Source organism: Passer domesticus, unplaced genomic scaffold, assembly GCF_036417665.1.
Source record: "Passer domesticus isolate bPasDom1 unplaced genomic scaffold, bPasDom1.hap1 HAP1_SCAFFOLD_60, whole genome shotgun sequence".
NCBI classification, from domain to species: domain Eukaryota; kingdom Metazoa; phylum Chordata; class Aves; order Passeriformes; family Passeridae; genus Passer; species Passer domesticus.
The window spans coordinates 787,411-799,000 of record NW_026990165.1 but is presented as its reverse complement, the minus strand read 5'-3'; the positions used below and the strand labels follow the sequence as shown (position 1 = coordinate 799,000).

The window sequence follows — 11,590 nt, the reverse complement described above, 5'->3', positions numbered from 1 at the left end:
GAGAGCTCCAAGGGGCTCCTTTTGCAGCGCTGTTTGTAGGGCCCCAAGAGAGAGGCTTCAGTCACAGCAATGGTTCCTCCTGGCCGCACTTGGCATCAACAGCTTTCTTTGGCACTGTGAGAACAGGGATGTTGTGCCACTGAGGGAACAAAACCAGTTCCCAGGGCTGCTCCTACAGCAACCAGGAGCTGGTTGGGCACAGCAGTGCCTGGAGCAGACAGTGTTTGTGCTGAGCTGCAGAGGAGCTGAGCCCAGGGGCTGTTGGCCAAGGCTGAGGCCCAAGGAGCATTTCTGAGCTGGCAGGGCGGCCTGAGAAGGGGAGGGGGGAATGCAGCAGCACAGGGCCCATGGAACCAAGGGACCATTGTGACACTGTGGAACCCTGTGAGACCAAGGCACCATTGTGACACTGTGGGGCCCTGTGAGACCAAGGCACCATTGTGACACTGTGGGGCCTTGTGACACCAAGGGACCATTTTGACACTGTGAGGCCACATGGAATCATGGAGAGCACTGTGACATCGCTGGGCTCATGGAACCAAGGGGACTGTACTGATACTGTATGACTCCATGGAATGTAGGTATCATTGTGAAACTGAGACGCCCCATCAAACCAAGGGTCCCTTGTGACACCATGGGGCCTCCTGGAACCATAGAGACCATTATGACACTTTGGGGTGTCATGGACTAAGGGGCCATTGTGACACTGAGGGGACTCCATGAAGCCAAATGTCCCTTGTGACATTGCAAGGCCTCGTGGATCCATGAACTTTACAGCCTCATGGAACCATGGGGCCGCTGTGACAAGGAGAGGACTCATGGAATCATGAAGATACTATGGGGCCCTATGGAATAAGCAAAGCATTTTGACACTGTAAGGCCTCATGGAACCAGTGGGACCATTGTGACCCTGGGGGTCCCCACAGAACCAAGAAGGCCATTGTGATACTGTGGGGCCTTGTGAAACCAAGAGGCCTTTCTGACACTGCAGGGCTGCATGGAGCCAAAGTTTCATTGTGACATTGTGGGGCCTGATGTCATCAGTGGTCCATTGTGACACTGCAGAAGCAAAACAGACCATTGTGGTGACACTGCAAACCCCCAGGGTCCAAAGGTCCATTGTGACATTGCAGGGCTCATGGAACAGAGGAGTCATGTGACATTGTGGGGCCTGGGGAACCACGGAGACCATTGTGACACTGCAAGGCCTCATGGAATCATTAGGACATTGTGAAATTTCAGGATCTTCTGGAACCTACAGGCCATTTTGTCATTGTGGAACCCCATCGAACCAAGGGGCCAGTGTGAAACTGCTGGACCCCATAGAATCAGAGCACAATTAGGACACTGTGGCGCCCCATAGAACCAAGGAGACCATGGTGATACTGCAGGACCTCATAAAACCAAGGGAACATAGAACATATCTGGCTAGTTTGGCCTCCCATGGACTGCCTGACTGGTCCAGCTGACCTTGGCATATTGAGGGTCTCTTCTAATCTGCTGCTGAAACACTGGAAAAGAACTGTCCTTCTTCTCCAGGCACCCATGGCCAGAAGTGGGATTTCACCTCCAAATTTCATTATATCCAGGGATTGTTCCAAATTGGAGTATTGCCAGGAAATGTCTGTTGTGCAGTGGATCACTTCCCATCTGTCCCCAAAACACTGGGGAAGGCTCCATGCTCTTCTTCCTATGGGAGAGAACTGTCCTGCTTCTCCAGGCACCCATGGCTGAGACTGGGGTTTCATCTCAAAAATTCCCTAAATCCAAAGACTGCTCCCAGACAAAATCTGCCATTCCTGAGAAGTCTGGCTGACCTTGGACTAGTGAGGCTCTCCAAACACTGGGGCTCTGTGCTTTCCTTCCTATGGAAAAGAACTGTCCTTCTCATCCAGGTGCCCATGGTCAGAATTGGGATTTCACTTCCAACACTCCCTGTTGTGACAGACAGGAGGAGATTGTTGGCTGGAAACATCTTGTGTGTGGGGGAGGAAGGGGCAGGTCCAGCCTTGCCCTGCCCTGGAACCCCAGCACTGCCTGGCCCTGCAACCCCAATCCCCCCAGAGCCTCTATCCCAGCCCAGCAGTGGCTGCCAATCCCTGGCACAGCACAGGCAATGCTCCACAGCCACCTCTGGAGCCCCCAGCCCAGCTCCTGAGTGACCGAATGAGCCCAAATCCCTCCTGGGGGAAGGGCCCAGGAAGACCAAGGGGTATTGAAGGCTGACCACAAGGCAAGCACACATCTTGACCCTACCTCCTCTTGGAATTTCCATCTGAACACTGCTGGAATCCAGAAGTTTGTAGCTGTGTGTGTGCTTCTCTGTATCTTTCTCGTCTTTCTCTTTCTGTGTCTTCTCCTTCTGTTTCTGTGCTCCTACAAATTTTGAGTAACTTTAAATTAAACAGGCTAAGAGTTTGTGAAGTTGATTGGAACATGTTAATGCTTTCAGAAGTGTTTTTTGTTGATTGAATGCCTGTCATGGTTTGACATGAGAAGAATTTTAAAAAGTAATACAGAATTTTTGTGTAACTGACAAATCTGTTAAACCACTAAGGTACTGAACACACCTCTGTGAAACATATATATTAAAGATGAAAAAAACCAGGAACGTCCTCTTTCTTTTCCAGTCAACAAAGAAGCAGCAGGCCCAGCCCTGGCTCCCATCTCAACCAAACCAAAGCAAGCAGCCCTGCCCCAGGCTGAGCCCCTTCCCCCCTCCCCAGGCCACCCCCCATGGGCCCCATTCTGACCAAACCAAACCCCAACAATGACCAAACAGGAAAACAAAAGAGGCTACAACACCCTAACCAGAACAAAACCAGCCACAGCTGTGAAAATCTTACCATCAAGTCCCCTCCCCACAAAAACTAAAACAAAAAACCCCTACAACCCACAACCTATACAAAATAACCCAACAACTAAAATTAAACACAAAAAAAGCAAAAAACCCACCACAAAACTAATCCTAACACAACCCAACCACAATTTCCACCACAGGTTACCGGCGGGTCAGGTGTTAGTCCTTTCAATACTTCAATCCTCCCTCAAGTACAAGAAAAAAACAAAATACAAGTATATTAAAAAAAAATAGTATAAACCCATCAAAGTCAGTAAAGAAGAAATTAAATCCCAAATGAAAAAGCTGAAGAATACCTTAATCTTAAAATGAAAATCTATTTATAAGCTATAAAGAAAAAACTCTTTTTTATAGGAAATAAAATTATAAAAAATAAAAATATTCAAGTTAATATCAAACAAAAACCTCCATACTAAAATAAACGTTAAAATAACTGTAATTTCATAAGAAGTTTAAACAGAAAAAAAAAAGCAATTCAGTACCCCCAAGAGAAGATCTCTATTCTCAGAGATAAAAATAGTTTTAAAAGTAAGTAATAAAAACTTTTACCTTTAAAGAGCTAATCTTTAACACAATAATACATAAGTCAACATGGACCATCAACAATCTGTAAAAAAGCTTATAGAAATAAAATCAACTTCACAATAACAAAGTTCCCTAGACAACTGTTATCCATGACAAAATTAAGAGCCACAAAAAAACCTATGTTTTTCAGTTGTAAAAAAAACTCCATAACTTTAAGAAGAAAACTTTCTCTCCCTAAGTAAACTAAAAACGGCTATCCTAGAAATAGTAAACCAACTAGAAATTTTATTTCTCTATAGTGTCAGTAAAAAAAAGAAGTTGAAAAGAAAGCGTTTTAAAGAATGTGTTTTAATTCTTACTACCTTTTTCTTTTAGTTACTTTCATTCAAATTTTCTTTATACCCTCTTAAATTTTTTTTTACTTTACCTTTCTTGTAAACCTATCTCACAACAAAATAAATACATAAACAGCTAACCAACATTAAAACCCACTACACTCATCAATACATTAATTAAAAATCTCAAAATTAAAAATATCTTAAATTAACAAATCAAAACAACTACAATGTCATAATGAACCTTTTGCCAAATTTTCTCTGGTTTTCCAAAGTTGCCAGTACAGGCTCTTTGGTTGTTTTGAGCTCCTGAGAATCTCTTGCAAATATTTATCCATTGCATCCAACTCAGAGTATACAAATAATTGTAATTCCTTTTAAATGTCTCATTGAGATAATTTTTCCAGTGGATAAGGGTAAGAGCTTGTCTGTCCTGCTTGGCACAGCCCAGGCAGGGCTTTCCCAGCCACATTCCACACTCCATTTCCCAGCTGGAGCCGCTGGTGCCTCTGAGTTCTGCTGGCCCACCCCCAGGGATACTCTCCTTGTCTACCCATTCCCCCACGGTCTCTGGGCAGGGATGGCCTCAGTGGGGGCTGCTGACATCCTCAGCAACTTGGAGGCTGCTGCTGGATTTCACTGCTGCAGAGGCTTGTTCAGCCTTCAGCTCTTCAGTGCAGGAATTCAGTGTCCCAAGGCTCATTAACATCCAGAACACCTTAACAAGCCAAGCCTCTGGGAATACTTCTATTTAAGTTTTCAAATAATTTGTGGTTAATTAGACAGATTTCAGATTTGTATTCAAACTGAATATATTCTATTTAAAAAGACAATAATATAATGCTTTTTAGATCCTGTTTAGGTTTTTTTTTCCCGATCAGAAATTGATATGTGCAATCTCCAACTGACACTGAATTCAAGTACCTCCTTATGCACTTTGAATGCACATGAAAATAAGACTGTCCATGGCTGACAATCAATCAGACTTTGTCCCTAATCCCACCCCACCATTTACCTCATCCAAGCCCTGGCACTCAGAGCAGCCTTGTGCAAATCTCAGCTCCCTCCAGCCCAGGCTGCACCTGCAGCTTTCAGCTCCTTGGCTCCAACTTCCACCTGCTTTCCATGGAGAAGGAGCTGCCCGAGACACAGCGGGATGTTCATTTCTTGTCAGCCAACAAAGCCAAGGAAAGGCACTGTGGCAGAGAGAATAGGGACAGGCGATCGGAAGATTTCGGGCTGTCACGGAAACCTGATAGGGCCTCTCTCACCTGACTCCCCAGAGATAAGAGATAGCCGCAGGACAAAAGGCCAAGAATGTAACCCCCCCACTAACACTGCCTCCACCCAGTCCCCTTACTAACCATATAAGGTAAAAGTCAGACCCCGAAGGTAGGGGAAGGACCAAGGGTATATATACCGAGGAGAAAACCAATAAAGGGCCTTTGGACCGTCTATCACATTGATGTCTGCGTGTCCTTAGCCCGAACGGCCAAAAGCATTGGGCCGTCGTGCTGCGTTTCCTTGGAACCAGGCCGCAACAAGGCACAGGTCCATCAAATGCAAAAGTCATTCCTCTGCTGGATATTAAATCCACTTTGCACAGCAGACAGTCTCAGAGCAATAGAAAACACCTTCTGTGCCCAGCACAGATCCCAAGGTCTCCCCAAACGCTTCCTGCCCCAATTCTGCCCAGATTTGCTCCTTGCACACATGAGGCACAGGCTGAAGTCACGAGCTCCCTCCATGCCTAGAGGAAGGAAAAGAGAGAAAGTGGATGAAGAGCTCTCCTGTGCAGAGCTGAGGTCCAAGTGCCCCTGCAGTGGGAACCACAACTCATCAGGTTTGTGTCCTTTGGGCTCAGGGCCTGGTGACACTCAGAGGCACAGAAATGTTCCTTGCCAACAAACACAAGTTGAACATGATGCAGTTTAATGACCAACGCAGCTCTTCCCTCAGTTCTCTGTGATGTCCCAGCAGCATCTGACATGTCCCCCATCTCCCATGGATTTCTATAAGGAACAGTTTTAGACAAAGACATAAGAAAATGTAATTCTGTGATTGATATAAATGCAAGTAAGATGTTGACTAATGTGATATTTATTTTAACCTCAGAGAGGTTGGACAACTCCCTGCAGATCAAAGCACGAAACCAGTCAGTGGAGAAGCACTTGAATGACCAGAGAGTATCTAGAGGAGCAAATCTGGGAGCAATGGAAAAGACATAGATCCAGCTGGTCTAGTGAAGAGATGTCCTTAGACATGGCCATTTAAACAGCAGAGCTGGAAACACCTGATGGAAGAGGGTCATTAAATATCAGACTAAATGTTGGTGGAAAAGGTAGAGGGGAAGGTCAGTATTTCTTCCCCTGCCATCAGTAGAAGAATCCATGAGATCCAGGCAATTCCTGTTCCTCATGGGAAAATTTTGCTATTTCTTAAAAGTACTCAAATGACCATGATAAAAAATATTTTCTGGTATATTATGACACCAACAGGTATTAAAACCTGTGCCCCTTTCCAGGCAGACATCAGCTGTGTGCCCATGAACAGGCAGTGCCACTTGTGCCCTGAAGTGCCCAGCTGGGATTGGATCTCTCCGAGAGCACCTGAGGGAGAGCAGAGCACCTTGCAAGCTGCAGGTCCCTGACAGCCCCACAGGGCTCCTGTCCCATCAACATCTGCTCTGCCCCAGTCTGAAACAAGGCCCAGCATGGTACCAGGATCATCAGAGAGCTGAGGTATGTGCTGGAATTCAATGCCCTCCCCATCCCGCAGCAGCCCTGCATTTCCCTGCTCCAGCCTTGGTCTCAGCACAGCCATGGAGGCTCTTTGGGCTCCTGACTGTTCCTGCAGCCCCAAGGGCAGCTGAGCTCTGCCTGTGGCACAGTCAGCCCTGGCCAGCACAGGCCATGCTCAGCAATTGCTTGTGTGTGCCTGGCCTTGCTGTCAGCCCCGGCAGCGGCTGCGTGGCCCCTTGGTGGCCCTGTGCTGGCCCAGCCATGGTGGCCCAGCCCCTGTGCAGGCCCAGCCCAGGCCAGGAGCATTGCGGCTGGGAACGGCCCCTGTGCCGTGGTGCCCACAGCAGCCTTGGGGCTCTGTGCCCCATGGACTCCCTGCTGGGCAGCCTCTGCCAGATCCTGAAGAGCCCCTGGCCGCCATGGACCTGCACAGACAGCCCTAATTCGGGTATGTTTGGTTTTTATCTGTTTTGGTTTGAGGTTTTTGCTTGCTTTTTTATAAATGATTGGTGAAGTTGGCAAAGCCAAACTCATTCCTTTTGGCTGGGTTTAGCTGCATCCCCCAGGCTCAGGATCACTAGTATATTTTCAGGTTGTGCTCTGCATATCAGCCTGCCCAGACTCTGCTTGGTGTTTCACAAATGCAGAAGACAATGGACATTGTGCAAAGCTTCCTTTCAAACAGAAAAACCTGGGTCAGCATGACAGAAAAGAAGAAAAAAATCACCCGTTAGAAGAGAAGCAGTGTCCCACCATCTTCCCCTCCACTGTTATTAATTTTGTACATTTAGAGGCAAACGTGGGTCTAAAGCTTGCATCTCTCAGTTCCTGAAGCTATTTGCTACCCTGCAGCCTTGACTGGCCCTGATGTGACTGACTGCTGGGCAAGTGGGGCTGGGGATGCTCAGCCTGGAGAGAGGAGACACTGGGAGGCCTCACTGTGGCTCTGCAGGACTGGAAGGGTCCTGCGGGAAAGAAGGGGACAGAGTGTTCAACAGGGCCTGTGCTGACAGGACAAGGGGGGATGGCTTTCAAGTGCAGCAGGTTGATTGAAGCTGCATCTAAGGAAGCTGCTCTTTTCCACTGGGGGTGGTGGGGCACTGGCCCAGGCTGTGCACAGAGGCTGTGCATGCCCCATCCTTGGCAACAGGGCTCTGAGCAGCACGCTCTGGGGGAAGACTGCTCAGCTGGGAACAAGATGTTTTTCTTCAGGCTCCCTTGCAAGCCCAACCGTTCATGGACTCCATCATTCCATGGTCTCCACTGTCCACTTCAGATGGAGCCTGGGAACTGTGATGTCACAGCCCATGCTCCAGCTGGAACGTCCAGCGCCCAGCAAAGGGCACAACACAACCACTGGCTGTTGTGTTCGTATGCTCTTCACCCTGCTCCTGCCCACTCTGCTTGTCACCTGCCCCCTGATAACCCCATCACTCCTGAAAGATCCTTAGTGCCTGGATTTTGTCATCCAGCCCTGCAGGATGCTCCCATTTGTCCTGAAGAAGGTATGGTGCCATTCCATGGAGGTGGACACTCCCCACCTGCCCGGGTGGGCTGGAGCTCTGTGGGCATGGAGTGGGACAGGGACCCCACTCTGAGGTTTTGCTACCTCTGCAGGCTGTCCCAGACAGAGAGGAGGAGATGGAGGTAGATGCAAAGATTGATATGGAGGAGGAGATGGAGGTGGATGTGGATGTGGAAGAAGAGATGGAAGTGGATGTGGAAGAGTCCATTGAGGACATGGACATTGATTAAAAAGGTGAGGAAGAGGCCATGATCTTGGCATGAAGAGCAATGCCAGCAGCAGGACAGGCAGAGTGGGTCTCCTGCTGCCAGGCTGGGGCTGGGCTGGGTGCTCCCTGCTCAGGGACATTGTAGCCAGGGCACTGGATTCTGGTGGCCATCCACAGCCTGTCCTGTGCCTGCTTTGCTCCACACAAGCTCCATGCCAGACCCAGCCAGGCTCAGTTCTGCTAGCAGAGTCCTGCTGCTGGGCCAGCATGTGCCAGCCTAGGGGCACATGCAAGAGCCCTCTGTGCCTGACTGGAGTGACCGTGGCATTTGCTTTTCTTCCAGGACCGATGGACATCATGGACAGAGATGTCACCCTTTTGTACATACCTTTTACATTTTGTTGTTGTCTTATAGGTTTTAGGGCTTTTTGTCTTCTGTAAATATGTTGCATCTATTTTTGCTAGATAGGTTCTTATGTATATATATGTTCTATCAATTGTTGTTGTTACAAATATTCTTACAATGTAAATGTGTTCTGTATTTTTGCTGCTGTTTCTCTGTAATAAACAAATTTTATTTTTCACACCCCAGTTCTCCTTGCATTTGCTTCAGGCACAGGCAGCATTTTGCAAAGTTGTAGTTTCCACTTGCTCCAGGTTCCCAGGGCTGGAGGTCCCTGGCATAGCCACCCCAGGAGTGGGGGTCCCTGTGCACAGAGGGATCCCACTGACAGAGGTGAGCCTCTCTTGCAGTTTCTCTGGACACACTTGGGAGCTGTAGGGGCAAAGCCCAGTGTGCCCTGGCCCACGGATCCCATGTTGGAGCAGGGCTGAGCCTGTGTGCTCCTGCAGAGCCTCAGCCATGGCTCTTCCCTGGGCAGCCCCAGGGCTCAGGAGGGTGCACTGTGCTGTGGGCAAGCCCTGCTCCTGGGCACCCTGAGGGGCTGGAGCCAGCCTGGAGGGAGCCTCAGCCCTACATGGACCAAGATTTCCTTTGGAAAACCCCCTCTGTCCACAGACTCTGGTGAGCACAAGAATTGATCCTCCTAGTTCAAGGTGTGACCTTCATTGGCACAAATGTGTCCTTTGCACTTTCTAGCACAGCAAATGTCAGTGCTTGTAATCCCTGTTCTGCACACTCTGCTCAGGCAGCAAAACATCTGAACCTGAGGGAACATCTTGAATTAGCACCAACCTGCAGAGAGCTCCAGGGGGAGAACCTACCCCCAAGCACCCAGAGAAATACTTGACACTGATAGTCTGGGGCAGAGCTGACACTAAAGTATTTTAATCCCAAGAGAGAGGCAAAGAAGAGATGGAAAAGAATAAGACATCTTCTCAGTCAGTGGGAATGGCTTGAAAGGGGGGCAGGGTGGGGGTGGATTCATGGCCAGCTGATCCAGTTGACACCCCCTCTCTTCTGGCCATGGCCAGAGCTGGGTGGGATGGCCCTGGCAGGACGGTCTCCTAGGATTCCCACAGATCCAGGCTCTGACTGTGGCTCTGTTCCTCTCCCTTGCAGCCCTTCAAGCCCTGAGGAGAGATGACAGCCCTTCCCAGAAAAACATAGTTGTTAAACAGATATTCAGTTGGAGAGTTACAGAACTGGCTCAGAAGAACCAGTGTTTGTTGAAGACCTGCAAATGCCATGGAAGATGAGACTGCCTTGAGACCAGAAGAGACCAGCTGGAGCTCCAGGCACTGCTGATGATTGGCACAGCTAAGCCTGTGGGAAACTTGCATGGCTTCAGCCCTCTCCCTGCTTATAGATAGCTCCCTCCCTCCAGCCCTCAGACTCTGCCCATCCCTTCTTTTTCCCTCCACTCTCCCTCCCTTTTCACGGCTCTTTCCCTCTAGTCCTCAGATCCTGCCCTTCCCCTTTTCCCCACCCAGCTCATTCCTTTGCTTCGCCTTCTATTAATAAACAGTTTGGCTCCTTCACTTTGCCTGCATCCCTGTGGAGCTGCAGCAGAACAAATCCGGGGCCCTGGGACACACAGGCCCCTGCTGCCATTCTCTGCCACGCCGTGTTTTGTGCACAGACCCAGAGGAACGAGGGCAGGTCAGGCTGGCACGGTCCCTGTGCTGAAGGTGCAGTTCCACAACACTGTGCAGGTACAGATCCTGCTGAGCACACGGAAGGCCAGCAGTGGCACAAGGAGTCTGTGTGTCAGGAGTGAAGTCGTGTCTAAGGCCCTGCCACATTTGATCCGCTGCTGTGCACGTCAGCAAGATAATGAAGAACAGACAGTGAAGGAAACCTTATGGATGAACTGGTGGGAATGTGACCCTTGAGAGAAACAATGGATTGGTCAATTGATGGGAAGTTAAACTGTGAAAGAGGAACAGCACACAGTGGAGCTGTGGTTGGCATGGAGGTGGTATCAGAAGCCATTGCGGCCTCATCTGATGCACTGGCCAAGCGTGAGATGACGTCCTAAGTGGAAAAACTGCAGAGGAGGAGATGTCAGGCCTGGTTCTGGTGTGGAGGGATGAAAAGGACAAAATGCACGCCCTGTTGATGCAGGGGATGCCCTGAAAGTGGGTGGCCTGCCTGCCTCTCCCACTGCAGCACCATGCTGAGATACCCTGAGAGGAGCCCAGTGCTCCTTGCTCCTCTCTGCTGACACGTGAGCCTTTGTCTGGTTTCGGGGTGGCCCTGGCTGTGTGAGGGCTTCTACGTGGGCACGAGACAGCCGGTCCTGTCCCTCTGGGTCCCAGCAGTGCCTGGCAGCTGTCCTGCATCCACGTCAGGATGCTGGCCAAGAGCGGTCCAGGAAGCTGAGGCACAGGTCAGGGCCCATGGTGCTCCCTCAGGATACAGCAGTCCCGAGGGGTCTCCCTAATTCAAAGAGATCTGCAGACAAATGCATTGTCCACCAAAAGCCCTTTTATTGAACTGACGGGAGGGCAGGGGTCTGCACCCACCAAAATGCTTCTCTGCCATGTATAAATTTCAGTGGGTTGATGTAGGAATTGTATCAAAAATACCATCCATCTTTACCCTGCTGAGGTGATTGCATAGGCAGCGGGTTAGAAATACATTCTGTCAGATTCCTGTACTTGAAGCTGATGTCCAGGCGCTGGCCAGAGCGGTCTCCATACCCTAAAGCAGCACTTCTTCCTCATGGCTTCCCTGCACAGGGCTCATTCCCTACTTGCCCTTCTTTCTTCTGCTAGAATGTGTGGAATGTGTCTAAAGCTTTTTTCAAGTCCCTCTCCTGTCAAGTTAGGCCCCCAGGTTTTTCTTATGCTAACTGGTGCTAAGTACTTCCCTGTGTCTGTGCTAAGTACTTGTTTGCTTATGTGAATTGCTTGTGCTTATGTCAAACAAAGGCCTTGTTTCATCCTCCCCTTCTCTTTATCCTGATGCAAATTCTTTTGCAAGATTCCCTC

At 49.2% G+C, this 11,590-nt stretch overlaps 1 long non-coding RNA gene across 3 annotated transcripts; it reads left to right on the top strand.

Moving 5' to 3' along the window:
- The first annotated feature begins 7,823 nt into the window (after positions 1-7,823).
- On the top strand, positions 7,824-9,782 carry LOC135292977 (uncharacterized). Of its 3 annotated transcripts, XR_010355121.1 has the most exons (5): positions 7,824-7,966; positions 8,079-8,220; positions 8,538-8,930; positions 9,076-9,218; positions 9,717-9,782. It is a non-coding gene; the product is annotated as an uncharacterized LOC135292977 (long non-coding RNA). The 3 variants fall into 3 exon arrangements; XR_010355119.1 differs by lacking the exon at positions 9,076-9,218; XR_010355120.1 differs by having other exon boundaries at positions 9,076-9,782.
- Positions 9,783-11,590: the final 1,808 nt, after the last annotated feature.